The sequence below is a fragment of the Anguilla anguilla genome, chromosome 2 (genome assembly GCF_013347855.1).
Source record: "Anguilla anguilla isolate fAngAng1 chromosome 2, fAngAng1.pri, whole genome shotgun sequence".
Taxonomy (NCBI): Eukaryota; Metazoa; Chordata; class Actinopteri; order Anguilliformes; family Anguillidae; genus Anguilla; species Anguilla anguilla.
In genome coordinates, this window is record NC_049202.1 from 64,459,767 (window position 1) to 64,477,184 (window position 17,418).

The window sequence follows — 17,418 nt, forward strand, 5'->3', positions numbered from 1 at the left end:
GGACCCAACTCAGCCTGTGATTAGAAAACACTGGCCAGGCCCTCCAAGTGAGCACTGTGCCTGTCTGTAGATGCAGATATATTTATATGACTGAGCTATCAGCTACCTTACACCACACCGGTGTCTGTATGTCTTCAGCACATTAACAGTATGAAACACCTATATGTTACCCCAGCTGTGATTTATTTGCTGCTGTGGAAATGGTACTCTTATTTCTTCTTCATGGAGATGGAGAGGGGCATTACGGTGGTATAGCCTGTTGTTTGTTTTGTTTGGCCTTGAGCATTTAAATCTTCCTGAGTCCCCTTTCTGAGTACCTTACTCTCTAACTCTTATTCTGTCATCTCCTTGTTCTCTCTCTCTCTCAATGTAGCACAGGGACACACTCTATCTCTCTCTTTCACTTTCTAACTCTTGCACTCCCCCTCCCTCTCTCTCTCTCTCTCTCTCTCTCTCACTCACCAAATCCAACGCAATCTAACATAATCCAATCCAATTCAAATTCACTGGCATGTCAAAAATGTTTCCATGTTGCCAATGCCTGTCTGTAACAAGCAACTGGAACAATCACAATACAAAAAGCAATATATTAAATCCTAATAACAACTGATCAAAATAGGAAATTATAAAAAATTACTGCCTATTTAAATGATAATTAAAAAAATTCTGTGTGTGTGTGTGTGTGTTTGTGTGTAATAACAGACACAGAAAGAATATAGGATCATTTAGGTTCACCTAAATTATCCAAACATAATTTTCACTTGAGAAAGACCTAGTTAGCACATTAGTCTCTTAAAAAAGCAGATGCCTTCTGGGAAATGCCTGCAGTCCAACACAGTGCACAGGAAAGGCTTTAGGTCAGCTGCAGCAATTCAGGTCACTGAAGAATGAGGTGAAAAGCTGCTACCACCCGCAGGTCCATTGAGATCTCGCACTACCTAAGTGTGTGCTGCAGTTCTACGTAGGTGTGTACTGGCGTGCACGTTATTACCGGGCAGCACGGCGCCCTCGTGATCACAGTGTAAGGCACAGGGGAGGGAGTCTTGTTGGACACTGAGCAATTTGGCAAATTACTGGTTTCACACATTCTCTCCCTTCTCTCTCTGTTGCTCTTTCTCTCTCTCTGTTGCTTGTTCTTTCTCTCTCTCTCTCTCTCTCTCTCTCTCTCTCATGCACTCTCCCTCCCTCTCTTTCCCTTCTCCTTCCTCTTGTTCTACAGCTCTGGATGACTGTGCCAGGCCCCGCAGGAGAAGAGGACCTCCGAGCTTTCGAACAGCTACAGTGATGACACCCCTGCAGCTGAACACCCCGGTGTATTGCTGCCATCCCTCTGTGACTGTGATCGATAAAATCTTGTGTCTTGAGTCACAGGAGAAAAATGTCCCTGGAGACCTCTGTCTAAACTAAAGAGGGAGCAGCCATGCCTGTACCGACTGTCTCTGTCCGACCATCCGCCTCTCCTTCACCCTCTTTCCTTTACTTCCCCTTCTCTTCCTAGAAGGCCTGCTGTGCACCGTGCCCATGAGTGTGTTTTTCACTGCAGCGCCTGAGACTGTCCAGGCTTTGGCACACCTTAACAGAAAGCAGCCTGCCAGTACCATAATACAGGCGCCATAATCTCTCTCTCTCTCACTCACTCACTCACTCACACACACACACACACCCAGTGAGAAAGAAGTGTTTGTCCCTGCTCTGTATCAATCTGAAATATGAACGTGTGTGCTCTGCGACACTTTATTCCAGGGGTGGCCAACCCTGGTCCTGGGGAGCCGCAGGGTCTGCTGGTTTTTGTTTTCACCTTAAACACAACAACCACTTAGACAAAAGAAACCAGGTGAGGTGAGTTAACTGTGTAATCAACTGCTTTAATTGATCAATTAAGCGCTGAGTAAAAACAAAAGCCAGCAGACCCTGCGGCTCTCCAGGACCAGGGTTGGCCACCCCTGCTTTATTCATTTCAAGAGAGTTCATATGGACGGACACATTTTCTCTGTGCGGGTGCAAGGTATGATGCAAGCCAACGGTGCATCGCTGAGTTTTTAAAGAGAGAGACACAATGCAATCAGACATGGCTAAAGATAAGTTCCAACCCATTCCTGAGACCAGGCACAGACGGGGTTCGAACCCGTGATCTTCGGTTTACGAGACCGACGCCTTACCACTTGGCCACCGCGCCACATGGTGATAGCAGTGCTCAGTACAGGATTGTGACAGCTGTGTTTTTTTTTTATTCCATAGAAACATTTTACCATTGAGAATCAACAGATATTCCGCTGGCAGCTAAAGTCCGAGATAAAGCCTCATCTCCATATTTCAGTCTTCTGAAGAATGGATGAGGTTTGGCGCAACCAACACCACACCTGACTATTTTACAGTGGGCATACACAAATCTGGCCCTCAAGGTCAGTAAAACTGACTGCTTGATTGGCCAGAGATTACACTCACCTGGGCCCTGTTTCACATATGTGGCAAACTGAATTAACCAGAAGAGTTTGTTGATATTTCGGGATAAATCCAGGATTCTCCATTTCACTAAGTGAGTTCCAAATTTAGCCAGATTTGGGCTTCTGCAGGCCAACAGCGTCTTAAGCCTGCAAAACTCAGCTTTAAACTGAAGAAAGCTGGGTCGCATGATCACAGCCTAAACCATCTAGTGCAATCACACACTGACCAACAGCTGAAATGAACGTAACGTTTGTAAGATATGTTCATGTCAACGAAGAAGCCATCATTGCAACGAGAGAATTTTGAAGAGAACTGACTGCTACAACCCAATGTACCTTAACAAGCACACTGCACCCTGTACGGAAACGAACACTGAGGAGAATATTTGACAGTGGTCACATATTCATAAAGCCAGCAATGAGATTAGCCATACAGCTTAAGTTACCATGGTGATAGACCCCAATTTAAAGTGAGTCTGCTTCATGATACCCTGAAAATTCAGGGTTAAAGCTAAGGTTAGCCCGCTATCTCACATTCCAGTGAACCCCTCGGCTCTCAAGGGAATGCCAACATCACCTTGCCTTTATTTTGTCCTTCTAATTGAACATGGCTGAGCCTATTCACAAGCATGTTTTGTGTGAGGTGTCTGAATTGACGCTCACTGTGTGATATGACATAAGACGTGCTGCCAGAGTCTTTAGAGACACGTGCCCAGGCACTCTGACCTTTGGAACTAACTGCACTGAAAAGCTGCTAAAGACCAGTTTTGTTGAAGAAACGAGGCACGGACGGGGTTTGAACCCGTGATCTTCGGTTTACGAGACCGACGCCTTACCACTTGGCCACCGCGCCACATGCAATACCCACCCTTGCCACACCCCCCAACATACCGCTGGGTACCTCAGGTTTTATCTTCACCCAGCAGTCCTAATAAGGACTTACGGTCCAATGCCGCAGTAAAACCCCTACCATAAACATATTGATTAAATTTCCTGACTCCGTACACCATGGCCAAGGCCTCTTTCTCTAGCTGTGAGTACTTTTCCTCTGCTTGACTAATGTGCGTGACACATAAGCTATTGGCCTAACAGAGCCATCATCTATTGTATGGGCAATAACAGTGCAGTATAACAGGTAAGAGTTTCTTCTTGTAACCTAAAGGCCACACCTTAACAGAAAGCAGCCTGCCAGTACCATAATACAGGAGCCATAATCTCTCTCTCTCTCTCTCTCACTCACTCACACACGCACACCCAGTGAGAAAGAAGTGTTTGTCCCAGCTCTGTATCAATCTGAAATATGAACGTGTGTGCTCTGCGACACTTTTTTCTTTTCAAGAGAGTTCATATGGATGGACACATTTTCTCTGTGTGGGTGCAAGATATGATGCAAGCCGACAGCGCATAGTTGAGTTTTTAAAGAGAGAGACACAAGGCAATCAGACATGGCTAAAGATAAGGCCCGACACATTCGTGAGACCAGGCACGGACGGGGTTTGAACCCGTGATCTTCGGTTTACGAGACCGACGCCTTACCACTTGGCCACCGCGCCACCTGCAATACCCATCCTTGCCACACCCCCAACATACCGCTGGGCACCTCAGGTTTTATCTTCACCCAGCAGTCCTAATAAGGACTTACGGTCCAATGCCGCAGTAAAACCCCTACCATAAACATATTGATTAAATTTCCTGACTCCGTACACCATGGCCAAGGCCTCCTTCTCTAGCTGTGAGTACTTTTCCTCTGCTTGACTAATGTGCGTGACACATAAGCTATTGGCCTAACAGAGCCATCATCTATTGTATGGGCAATAACCGTGTAGTATAACAGGTAAGAATTTCTTCTTGTAACCTAAAGGCCACAAATTCGATTCCCCTGGTAGGACACTGTCATTAAAGGCTGGCCGAATTGCCACCAGGATGGAGACAAAAGTTATTGCTTATCATGCTGCATATTAGGCTAATGCTTAACTTAATAAACAAATTAACCACTTTAGTCATTTTTTGTCTTTCTGACTGCACTTGTAGTCACTAACACAGTCTTATAATAAAAGGAAAATATTGATCTTTTCAATAGTGCAATTTGTATCCTATAGTGCAAGTGGCAGACTGTTCATTTAGCAAAACAGTAGCGAGTTCACAACTCTGTGAAGTAGTCATCTTGATGTGCGCAAACAAAAAAGGTGAGACCTAAAAGAGAATGAAGTGCTGTGAGACCCCCAACAAAAGACCACTAATTGGCAATTTTCCTGAATTCTGTAACATATAGCCGTAATATGAACAACATAGCCTATATGAAACTTCCTACATGATCATTTTTGTTAAGTAATATGAGCATGTCTGTGTGCTCTGGGATAATTCTGGTGTTTGCTGAAGGTGAGACCGGCAGCTGTGAAGACACGCATGTGCAGACAGCACCCATGTTCCAAGAATGGACAAATAGCATTTTGCTAATGCTGCCTGTTGAGCGAACTGTGACTCGTTACCTTTCCACCAGTCAAGGGGACTGGTGTCTAATGACGGAGAAAAGTCTTTCTAATCTAAAATCTAATCACCAGCATTAGGTAATTAACTTGAAATGGTATATTGAAATTTAACTGATTAACCAATAAAATGAATCAATTGACATTCTTATAAACGATGAACAATTAATGGATTAACTGTTAACATCCCTAGTATGGTCTGATCATATTTAACAACAGGGACAATTGGTTCTTCCCAAGAGGAAAATTGCACGTGCATAATGACCCCCAACTTCTCTAGTCTATCTAATTCAACCCCCTCCTTTCCTTCAAGCCATACAGGACTGATCTGGTGTTAAAATCATAGTTTGGCCTGAGATTCAACAGGAATTTTGACCTTCTCAACACCGCCATAATTTGCCTAAACCATCCTCAAAAATCACCCCATACTTCTTTTTTAGGTCTTGGATTGCCTCAGACCTAGTATAAAAATGCTTGCCCAATCCACCATTCTAACCTGCAACCAGTCCCATCCCAGCTAGGGACAGCTTCCAATCAAGTTCATTATAACACACTTGTACCATAACAGTACCCTTTACATTAATTCCCTCCTCAGTGTATGCTTTTCAAGGTAATGTCTGCATTTTGTATTGATAAATGTGGCAACCCACCAGTGACATGCTGGTATGTTTGTTCTCCGATAATGGTCTTAGATGCCCTGGGTTCAACTCCCATATTAACATAACATTACATAACATGATCTAATGAAGAGACCAGGTCATTCCAGCCTAACATACTCACCTACTACACAGTGGGATGTCACATTTACCATAATGGGAGCAATTCTGCTAGTGGCAACATTAAAAAGGGAGTATGCATCATCAATGTCTGCATCTCCATCACTAAACTGAGCAAAGTCAACATGGTGTGCTTTTAGCTGTCCCACGTCTCCAAAATGTAGCTTTTGATCTGCATCGCCGAGCCAAATGTGATTTATGACAAGCATTGCATTCAGGGGCTTTGAGTCCTGCAATTGACAGGATCACGGTTTCCCCCACAACGATAGCAACTTTGCGTGTCACTTCCTATTATACAGTTTCTTAACACAGCTGTCAGTGGCAGCGCTTTCATTTTGAGCCCCTGCTTGCTGTCCAATGGCTTGTTCGCTTGAGCCGAAACACAGAAATTGAATTACCATTTTGCAGGTCACGCGAATCCTTAGCTGCGGATTCCACAGCAAGGGAAAGTTCCAGTACCTCCCTAAAATCAATGGTTCTCACAGCAAATACTGCTGAATTGACTCATCATTTACTCCACAAACCAGTCCATCACCCAGCATATCATTTAAATTTGAGCAAAATTCACAGTACTATGACAATTGTCTTCAATGAGCCACAAATTTCACAATAGATTCACCGGGCTGCCAAATTTGTGAATTGAACTTAAAGCATTGAAATATTACTGAGGGTATGGGGTGAAAAATGCAATTTAGAAACTTTGACTAGTTCCTTATATGATTTTGTCTCAAGGGCAATTAAAACTTTCAACGAGTGAGTAAATCTTTCCCCTGCACAGACTCGAAAGGATTGCTTTTTCCTTTGCCTGTTCTTCAATTTTGTTTGCCAGAAAATACTATTTACATATTTATGAAACCCCATTTACAGATTTGTGGAAACATTTAAGTATTTGTAAAACCGTTTCGATATTTGCGAAACCCCATTTACAGATTTGCAGAATCATTTACATATTTGTGAAACTGTTCACATACGTGTGAAACTTAATTTACAGATTTTCCAATCCATTTACATATTTTTAACTTTTGCTACAAAAATACCTCTATACCATATACTGTCCCCAATCCTCTGTATCCACATCAAACACATCCACTGTACTAAACAAATCCACTGTTGATTTCCAGGCACTTGTTGTTTAATCCTTGTTGCCAATATGATAACTGGAAGCAGTGATAGGTGACTTAGCTGGAAGTTTATTTACCATTATTCATCGATATAACAAAGATTCAGAGTGAGGGAAGACGTGCCTACATGTCAGGGAGTTCCCCATTCCTGGCCTTGGCCCCATCCCCCCACACAGGTGCCAATCAAGGCTTATACTTAAGACATCAACCTAGCACATCAGACTCAATGAAACATACTACAGAACCAGTGGGCTTCAGTGCATCAGATCATGACTGTGAAAACTCTGAAACATTGTTGAAGCAATAGGCTCCAGTGAAATTAAGCATTTAGGATTTCAAGGTATGGACAGGAACAGGATTCAAACCTGTGGTCTTCGGTTTATAAGACCGCTTGGCTTGCAGTTCCAGATGGAGGTGATGCCCGCCCTCAGTGCCTCGCAGATGTGATGTCATTGTGTCATTGTGCGTGAGTTTAGCTGTGGATCCGAGGTGTTCTTTGAACACAAAAAACAGGTATTATGGAAAACCAGCCACGATAGTTTGAACAACATCTGAATAGGGGTTTGAACCGATGAGTTTCAGGGCATCTGGTCAACACAGTGAAAACTCTGAAACAGTGAAGATGCAATAGACACTGCAGCAGTTCAGTTCCGGTTTTAAAAGTTTGTGCATGTCAAGACACAGACAGGATTTTAACCCGCAGTCTTTGGTATACAAGACGAACACCATGCCACTAGGCCACCGTGCCAGATGAAGACAATGCCTGCCAAGGTGCCTGCGAGTGTCCAGGTCTTCCCACAGTGCATTGCAGCAGTGACGCATCACTGCTCTGTAAGTCTCAGAGATTTTCAGTGCTCACACGCTATACATGCGGCAAGTTGTCAGGCTATGACTCACACAGGCTAAAGAGGAAATAAATGAGACAGACAGAGAGAAAGAGAGACTGGAGAACAAACCAAGACTTTCAGGGACAGAACATTCAAACCACATTCATTCTCAAAGCTGAGAAACTGGAGCGCCATCTGTCCTAACAGCAAGACGGAGTCTCGTTAAACTTAACGGGGACTGTTTAACAGGAGCAAACATAAATCTGGATTAATGTCAGCTCTGATTGGACCGAGATCCATCAATGCTGGCTATATTCGTGGACCCATACCCACCAACTCCGCCAAAACAGCTGATGCGCCCAGGAGCGTAATACTCACATAAATAACACCCGTCCTCTCCTGCCTTTTCATCCCTGCACGCCTCGTATGGGTCCTGCCACTATGACGATCTGAGCACGGTGAACAGATACACAGTGTCATAAACACCCAATGCCATTCACCAAGGAATATAGTTTCCTGCTGTTTTAATTCATATATAAATATTGTACAGAATCATGAAATCCAAATTGCGGTCTGATCATAGAAGTCGCTCTGAACCGTCAAATGTGGACACGACTCAAATCTGGCCTGATGTGATTGGATGTTTAAAATTCCGGTTCCAGAAGTCGCGAGGAGTGACTCGATTTACTGTTGCCTCTGTTTACTTGCTTTTCTGACAAAGGTAAGAAACATTTGGCTTGAGTGCACAAGATATTGAAAATCCGTGCACAGAGCTTGTACTTCAAACCCTAGTGTATCGCCAGAGTGCTCTATCTGAGAAAGGCGTGCATTTTGAAATGGCATAAAAAGCTACACACAATATACTGCATATGAAAATAAACTACCCCACACTGGAGGTGTGCTGCCTTGTGAGAAAGAAAAAAAAACCAAAACGCTTAAGTGATGCGAGTTCCTGTTCTGTAGTGGAAGGGTTCACCGGCAGTGGTTTTTACGAATGCTGTAATCGTGCAGGTCTCAGGATGGATGGGGTGGGAAGACGTGGCTCGTGTCCGTGAGTGGAACAAAAGCCTCGACCCGGTCCCTCGGCTCAGATTAAACAGCTGACGGCTTTTGTAGTAATGGGCGAACAGGGCCTTCAGGAAGCACTAATCACTGGCTCAAATGCACCGCCTCGCTCCCGATCAATGGCTGCCATGAATCAGCCGCGAGTGATTTCTGACGCGCGACATCTCCAGAGGACAGCTGAGAACCGTGAAGCGAGCGAGTAAGGGGGGTCAGGGGGGGGGGGGGGGGGGATGCGGTACATTACATTACATTACATTACATTACAGGCATTTGGCAGATGCTCTTATCCAGAGCGACGTACAACAAAGTGTATAACCATGAGTATAACCATGTATAACCATGTATAACCGGTAGAGTTGAGGTTCCTCTCTCCTCCCCTTCATGCAGAACGCTTCGGGGACATTAACATCGACCGAGACCCATAACCCCGTCCCGTCGGTTCTGGAAAAGTCTCCGGCGGGAAACGGGAGCTTTGAGCCCGCGGGTCCCGAATTTCCAGGAGAGTTCCGGATGAGGCGGGAGGGCGGCGGGGTGGGAGGGTACCGCGGGGCTTACGGGTGGGCTGGCTGCGCTGCGGCGATAAGGAGAGACTGAGCCCAGGCGCGCAGGAGCTGAGCCGAACCGCGCCTCGCATCGCCACGCCCGGGGGCGAAGTGGGGACGCGACTGAGCACCACCCGTGCCCCTCAGCCAGTGTACTACCAGCCGGGAACCCCCCCCCCCCCCCACTCTGCCACCAACCCCCCCCCCCCCCCCCCCCCCAACCCCCATCCCCCCCAGCACGGTTCTGGGGCTTAGCTTTCATCATGTTGACAGTGCTTATCGTCTCCTGCAGCAGCTGGTGAAGTTCATTATCCATATGTCTGGCAACAAGTGCCGTAGATAGAGGCAGGGAGGGAGGGAGAGAGGGAGGGGGGAGGGGGGGAGGGAGGCGGGGAGGGAAGAGGGAAGGGCGGCTGCAGGAGATGAGAGATGGCATGGTCTTTACTACAACACCAGCAAGGTTGCAATGTCAGCAGAACTCCCCCTCACTGCACACAGAGCCCACATCATTAAATCTCCCTCCACAAAGGACAGCTACTTAGCTCTGAAATCATGGCACCTCTGGTTGTCCCCCTTATTTTGGACTGCCTGCAATATCCTCTCATCTTTCTTCATCTGCTCTCCATTGTTTTAACGGCTGACCCTGTCCTTCTCTCTCTCTTTTTTTACTCTCTCTCAGTCACCCGCTCTCTCTTGCCCCCTAATTTTCTACACAACCCTCATCCTTCCTCTGCCATCCTTATTTAATCTGCCTTTCCACTGCTGCCCTTACTACACTGTTTTTCCCTTGTCTAGTTACCCTGTAGCTTAGACACACTGTCTTCTGTGCCAGTTGGCACGGGTACGTAGCCAGGTATAAAAGCACATTTCAGCACCCTGTTTTGATTCTTTGGTGGGTAGCTATGTTGACAATGTTGAAAGGCTTCTTTCCCAGGGTAATCCTTAGTATTAGCCCCTCCTTTTCCCTGTGTATCTAATATAAAATATCATCAATCAAAAAGCTAGAACATGAAGATTGTTTTTTCTGTTCATAGTTTGGCTGCAGGAGCAGTGAATGTTCAGTGAGTTCAGAAAACTCAGGACGCCGGTGTCCTGGCCACTGGGGGGCATGTGTGAAACCCATAGGCATGAGCACTGCTGTGGTATTCTGCTGACAATAGGTCATTCGTTTTTTCCCGCTTCCTTTTTTTACAGACATGGTTGCCAAAAACTCAGTTGAAAACTCATCAGCAGACATAATCTCTCTAGCCTTGAGCATTTCCCATTTCCATTTTCCCAGTTCCCATACCCAGGGTGTGATTAGCGCAAATTATCGAATGCACAGTCTGCATGACAAACCATATTGGGGCGACTTCGTAAAGAGGATACTCGTCTGGAGTTCATCGCCTCAAGAGTGAACCATATGTTGCTGTCTTTCGATGAGGAGACAGAAGGAGGAACATTTGCTGGCGAGGGAGAAAGGTGCTTCTGAAAAGAGGGAACACAGTCGTGATTCGATACCAGACACTGCAACAGTGCGTTAACAGGATGAACCACCCAGCAGGCCCACAATTTCCTTATTCAGATCTTACAAATGGATTTGCTCTCAGCTCTTCTTAGCTTCCTCATACAGTATATTTGCACTTTCACTGTGTGTCAGAGAGTTTTTCCAGGCAGGCAGACACATTGTACAACACAAGGTGATCAGGCAAATTAATGATTTACAGTGTGGTTCTCATGAATATTAGTACGGCTGGAAGGCTGAATAACCAATCAGCGAGCAGGGCTGTAATTAGTTGTATAATTCATCACAGTACAGCAAACATTAGTTCCACTGGGGCCCTTGAAATGGAGAGGGAGCCATTGTAGTCTTCTGCTATTTAATATTTTCTAAACACAGAGCTTTATACTGACATTAACGTTTCCCCAAACCACATATTTTCCCAGTCTGAACCGATACACCCAAGTCATCAAGCTGGATTCCTGAATGAGAGCACCATTAGTACTGCCAGCCCAGGCCTCCTTAATTATAGTAATCAGACAGACAGGCTAATTAAAAACCGTTGGTAGAGGAGATGTTAAATCTCAAAAGTACAGCGGCTATGCAGTGTCCATCTTCCTTCCGCTGAATATCCAGAACTGGTTTGTAGCCTTGTTCGTATGCTACACCCTGACATGCACTGAGAGTCGTTGTGAATGATATACTGTTTCCTAAAACTGTCAGTTTGAGTTGAGTTAGAGTTCAGAGTCAAAGTGAGCCGATAATAGAGCCATTCCTTCTATATTAGAACCCGAGTGACTTATTGCCTTCTTCAAAAAAAAAAAAAAAAAAAGTATTTGGGTCGTGGCAATGGGCCTGTATAATGACGGAGGTGTACAGAATAAGTAAGGCCAGCGACATTGGCGGCCACGTTACCTGGAGCTGGCAGGCGTCCACTCGCTCTCACCTGGAAGGACTCCAGACTCTCTGAAATGGAAATCTTATTTCTGTCCCCAAAACTGATTCCAGGAATTCGGATAAAGTGCATTTATTTATGAGTGTGCTGGGGCTGATTCTCACAGCTGAGGCTTATAATGAGTTACGAGGTGACTTTGTCACATTCTGATGACAGACTTTCTCTCTCCTGTTTTCACTCAGTGGAGTAGAATTTCTTGCATTTTTGGTCCCAACCAGATTTTTGGGTTCTGGCCCAGCTCAGCCAAACTGTCCTGGGTTGGGATTGAGGATTTTCCCTCAATGAGAAGGCGACGCATTGCCAGAGCGGCAAGCCTCCCAAAGTCCCCCAGGAAAGTCATGAGCAGTAAACATCGGATGGTGCCAACGCTGTTCCTATCTTTTAATTAATGATGATTCGGCAGAACTGAAAATAATGAGGCAAACATTACGATGCACCTGTCATGGCTCACACTGTTTCACTGTGTAGTGGCAAAGCTCCGGGAATGACAGTCACCCTATTGAGCTGTCAAGTGCGGCGGTGGCGCTTCCGCATTACATCTGGCACCTGGAAAACTCAACAGATTAAAAAAGAAATTTCCAGAAGAAAGTGAGTTTCGTCTAAAGTCAGGCTCTTAAGGAGCAGAGAGAGGGTTTTCAACACCGGCCGCTCCTCATTGGCTCAGTCTTGGTTCAAAAGAAGAGGATGCAGTCACAGGGCTATTACAGCCTTCTGGGCTGATAAGATGGTCGTGTGAGGGCAAAGGTCAGTTTATTCAGCATGCACTGTCTGGGCTGCAATGGCACAACTGTGGTCTCAGCCATCTGTAAAGACCCCATTACATTACTCTACAGTCATTTAACAGATGCTCTTATACAGAATGACTTGGAGTGAAATGGTCCGTCACCAAATGCAGCCTATGTTTTTGGCCATATGGCTTAACAGGAAATAAATGATGTACCTTGCCCTAAAATTGTCAGTTTGAGCTCATTTAGTATATAGAGTGAAGGCAAGCCAAAAATTACATTCAAACCGCAGATGCTCTTACGCAAAGTGCCTTAGAGGGCTACGGTACATTACACTGAAATATGTGTGGCCTGGATTTTTGACCACATGGTTTTATTTAGAGCTTGAAATTAAATAACTATATTTTTTTTTAAACAGAGGATTGTGCAGACAAGACAAAACAACAGCAGCTCATTTGAACAAGAAATAAAACACCCTGGAGAGCAACGTCAATACATGCACTGAATGTAAAATGTCTACATCCTGTAAACTAGAATGAACTATGAATGATTTAACACTGCAGGCAGCTAGTCCATATACCAAAGGGGGCTGGGTCACAGCTTGTCTTCTTGGAGTATTTGGGTTTCATGTTTGTGTCAAATTGTGAAGTTTGTACTGGCTTCCAGGAGCTTTGAGGCAGTGGCAATAGTGTTTAACGTCCTATGACCTAACAATTCACTTTTGTTACCTGTAGGAGATATGAGTCTCTGGCCTGAATCTCAAGAACCATATATTTTTACAATGCTGAAACCTACACTACAAGGGGCATTCAATAAAAATAAATAATAGTTTTGAAAATATTCTCACTTCAACATGTTCTTGTCTTAAACTTAAACTTTTTCTACCAGGTCTCAGGAGGATAAGGCAGAACTGATGTCTGTAGAACTACCATTGAACTAATGTTTGCATTGCAGTTACACATATGTGGTCAGTGTGTGGCCAATGTGACAATGAGCAAGGAGCCAGTGTGTAAGGGGGCAGGTTGTATCTCTGACTGAGGTGCCAGTGTGTGAGAGAGAAAGAGAGAGGAGAGGAATAGAGCGAGAGCGAAAGAGAGGGAGAGAGAGAGAGAGAGAGAGAGAATGTGTGTGTTTAAAGTGTGTTTGCTGAAAAGAAATCGACATTCTGAGTGTGAACACCTTGTGAAGCCTATTATGTTCAGAGAAATGTTTCTCCTTTCGGTGCGGCTACAGGCTGGTAAAACTGCGATGTCAGCTAAAGCTGTAGCAGAAGGGCCGGACCTGCAGTCGTGCTGAGACTCAGCCGGCCGTGCAGAAACACTGAAGGGCTGTGTGTCCATCAAGGCAGGACCTGAAGGAGGGGAGACCGGGCGGATAAAGGAGTGGGTGTTTTTATCTTCACGGGGGTGGAAGGAAAAGGCACTCACCCAAGAGAAACAACAGTGTGGAGGCAGAACCCCGCAGTCTCTCTCTCTCTCTCTCTCTCTCTCTCTCTCCCCCTCCATTCAGTCACTTATTCGGCTTTCTGCGGCCGTAGGAGATTGCGCGGTAGCTTGTGAGAGTGATGAATGTGCCGCACGCGACAGAGAGAAGGGTGTGTAAGTAACGAGGGGCGCCGCGTCCGCGGCGGGCGAGCGGGGGTGTGAGGTGAACCCGCGGCCGGGCTCTTTAATGATCTCCTCAGGCTGCACTCTGCGTCACACCGCCGCACGCGCTCAGACTGACTGGGCGGCCGCGCTCCCCGGCGTGTGTGCGGGGGGGGATTTGCGCCATAATCTTTAAACGCCTGTTCCGTCTCCCGCGCGATCACAGAGTACCTCACTGCTCACCAACCACCAGCTCGCACAGTTTTACCTACGAGTGCAGCACACATACTCAAACGCTTTCTCTCTCTCTCTCTCACTCTCTCTATCTCTCTCTCCTCCTCCCTATATTTTAATTACAAATCCTGAGATCACAACATTGTACACTAGCTGGGTGTAAACACATGCTATGTATGTCAACAGGAGGTGCAATAAAACCAGTTAAAAAAAAAAAAAAAAAATATATATATATATATATATATATATATATATATATGATAATTTTTGGACATGGATGTTTGTCTATCCCACAGAACTCCAAGAAAGATAGAAGAGATGCCCCTTCCCCTCCCTACGCTGTTAGAATGGTCCCATGAGCCAAAAATCCCTGTCAAATGTTTCAATTATTTCATTACAGCATAGCACTTCCACAAATTACATCATAACCGAATATAAAAAGCTGGAATACACTCCTGACATATTCCTGATGTCTACTGAGCCAGCTGCATGCAGCTCAGTCCTTTTTCTTTCTGGAGTAGCAGTGACCCACTTGGCAGGGATCTCCCTCCTTGCTTGCCAGTGTCTGTGCTGCGGTGCAGAAGGGGGTATCGACGCCCCGTTTGTGAATTCTCCCGGCCTCCTGTCCCCCCTCAATCTTGTGGGTCAGCGCCAGGGCGGAGAGGGGGCGCCAGTACTGGTGGCAGTGGGGAGGGCTTACAGTCAGAGAACTGGGTTCTCAACTGCAAGGTCTCCGGTTCGCTTCCCAGGTGGGACACTGCCGAAAAAGGAACAGCCTGAATTGCCTGGGTAAAATTTACAGCCGCAAAAATGGAATGCGCATACGTGAAGGATAATCCACGACAAGTGGTCTGCTCCGCTTCGCATTGGGTGGGTTCTTTCTCGATAGCAGACCACCTCGTTATGGACTGTCCCGCTTACTACACGGCTAATTACCTTACAATAGAAATCTGTCAATAATTACAAAGTGTTGTATTTTGTCTCATACGTATTTTGTCTTGGCTAACAGGAGTATCAGAGTAAGGTACGAGACAAGTTGACGGCAGGGTAATGTCTTGTTTACACCAGGCGTTGCGAGTTAGCAAATGAGAGAAAATTCTTTCTGCCAGCGATAAGAAAAGCATTCAAAGTTAAAGCAGTTTGTTACTGTGGTCTGTTACTCAGATATAAAAGACCGCAGAATGTCTGAAGTTATCAATCGGAATTGAGCATTTATCAGAAGCCGTGTAATAAAAAGAACATAGCAGAGTGTGTCTAAGTCACTGTGGTGAAATATTTTTTCTGCCAAAGGCCTAAAATGTAAATGCAGCAGCCTGAGCTATTCCCGTGGAGCTCAGGGACAGGCACTATGCGGCATGCTGAACGAAGTGGAAATTATATGCTTCCCATTGCATAGGATCTGCGAGACGCCCAAAGGGTCTGAAAGCGCGGTTGTGTTTACCAGTTGAAAGACAAGCATCGTCGTTCATGAATTGTTGAGAAACGGCACGTTCTTCCCTGGTCAAGGTCAATTGGCCGGGCATAAAATGTCTCGCGTTAAAGACAGGAGGATTCCATCTCGTATCTCACACTTTCCCACTTGTGCTTCACATAAGATTTTCCCCTCAGTCTGTAACTGTTTGTGTGTGTGTGCGTGTACAATCTGACCTTCAGTCTCTCAAAGAAAATATTGTTTAATTTTAAACCTTTTTTTCTCTCGATTTATTTGTGTAGCCCTGGGAACAGGCATGGCTCTAGCCTATCTAGCGAATGGAGAACAATTGCTAATTGGCTGGGGTGGGGTGGGGTGGGGGTGGCGTTTGGGGTTCGGGGTGCCGCCCACTACGATGTATTTTTATTTATTTATATTTTTTCTTCATTTCATGCCCATCCATACCTATAACTGCCTGCCACTGTTTCTGCGCATACTGTGCAATGAATAACATTACTGAATTAGATTCTTTCTTTTTTTTAATTAATAAAGATTCTTGCAAGCAGAATCACCCAATTTAATTTCAGAATGTGATAATACCATGACATTTGACATTTTCCAAGCTGAACATTTGTCAAACTCAGTGTTCATGTTGACTAATGATATTTTCATTCACATTAATGCAGATTTGAAATTCATCTTGAACCGCTGGCTTACCATCATTAACAGCAATGACAGATGCAAATGTTTATCACATCTGCAAGGTTCATCGGAAGCAACATGATGGTTGACCCACCACACAAAATAAACAATTAAATAACCAAGATAATGCAACATTCCCAGAGACATAACTGCAGCCTGTCCTTGTCGTATGACGTAGTATTCCCCACAAAACTACCATTGTGGATCACTCTTCGATACACTTTTGTGACCTGTGTTTTTTCCATTGTAGATGTGCATCTACCTATAAATATTGGTTTCGCACTGAACTGGTTCTCCCTCAGGGAATGCCGGTCATTACTGCGATCGATTCTGTTTTTCGTGTCGTTCCTTGCGGGACCGAGAGGGAGAGGGGAGGAGTCCGGCTGGTCTGCGGAGTGAAGGACGGTGGGTTTTCGCTCAGTGGCGTCGCTCAGCCCGGCTGGCGGTCATAACGCAAGCCTCCGACGGACTCCTTCGCCACGCGACACAGAGCGACTCGGCGACCAGATGGAGCGTCCGGAGAGAACGGGCCTTAATTCGGCTGAGGGCACACCGCACGGCACCGAGGCCGTTCGGCTAATGAAAGAGGAGCCATTTTAACGGGACTCAAGTACCGAGGGCGAGACAGAAACATCCCATTACCTCTCGTGCTCTCTGGATCTCGGCAGTTTTGAGTACCGACCTCCATCTGACCTACCGCCACACTGTCAGGCAGTTCTCAATGCACTGAATAGCTTGTAAACTCATGTAGCAGAAGAGTACCCACCAGGTGTCCAGAGCCTGACTCAACGCTATACTGGATTCTAGTCAGGGCATGTCCAGTGCTGAATACTCTATCCCAAAATGCACAAATAGTGCATTGTGTACAGAGGTATTTCTTCCAGAGAAAAGGGGAAAAATAAAAAAGGGTAATTTGTTAGGCACAGTAAAACACACATTCTAACGCATTTTGGACACATCGACACAGATACATTTATTAATGATGAACTGTCAATACCCCACCACACCTGGGCAGGGCTGTGCATACCTTTCTGGGGCATATGTGACTGTGAAGCACTGGTACA

At 45.5% G+C, this 17,418-nt stretch overlaps 3 non-coding genes across 3 annotated transcripts; all 3 read right to left on the reverse strand.

Annotated features, from left to right (window-relative positions):
- Positions 1-2,104: 2,104 nt before the first annotated feature.
- trnat-cgu lies at positions 2,105-2,176 on the reverse strand. The gene has a single exon. It is a non-coding gene; the product is annotated as a tRNA-Thr (tRNA).
- A 1,049-nt stretch (positions 2,177-3,225) lies between these two features.
- Positions 3,226-3,297, reverse strand: trnat-cgu. Its single transcript has one exon. It is a non-coding gene; the product is annotated as a tRNA-Thr (tRNA).
- Positions 3,298-3,925: 628 nt separating this feature from the next.
- On the reverse strand, positions 3,926-3,997 carry trnat-cgu. Its single transcript has one exon. It is a non-coding gene; the product is annotated as a tRNA-Thr (tRNA).
- Positions 3,998-17,418: the final 13,421 nt, after the last annotated feature.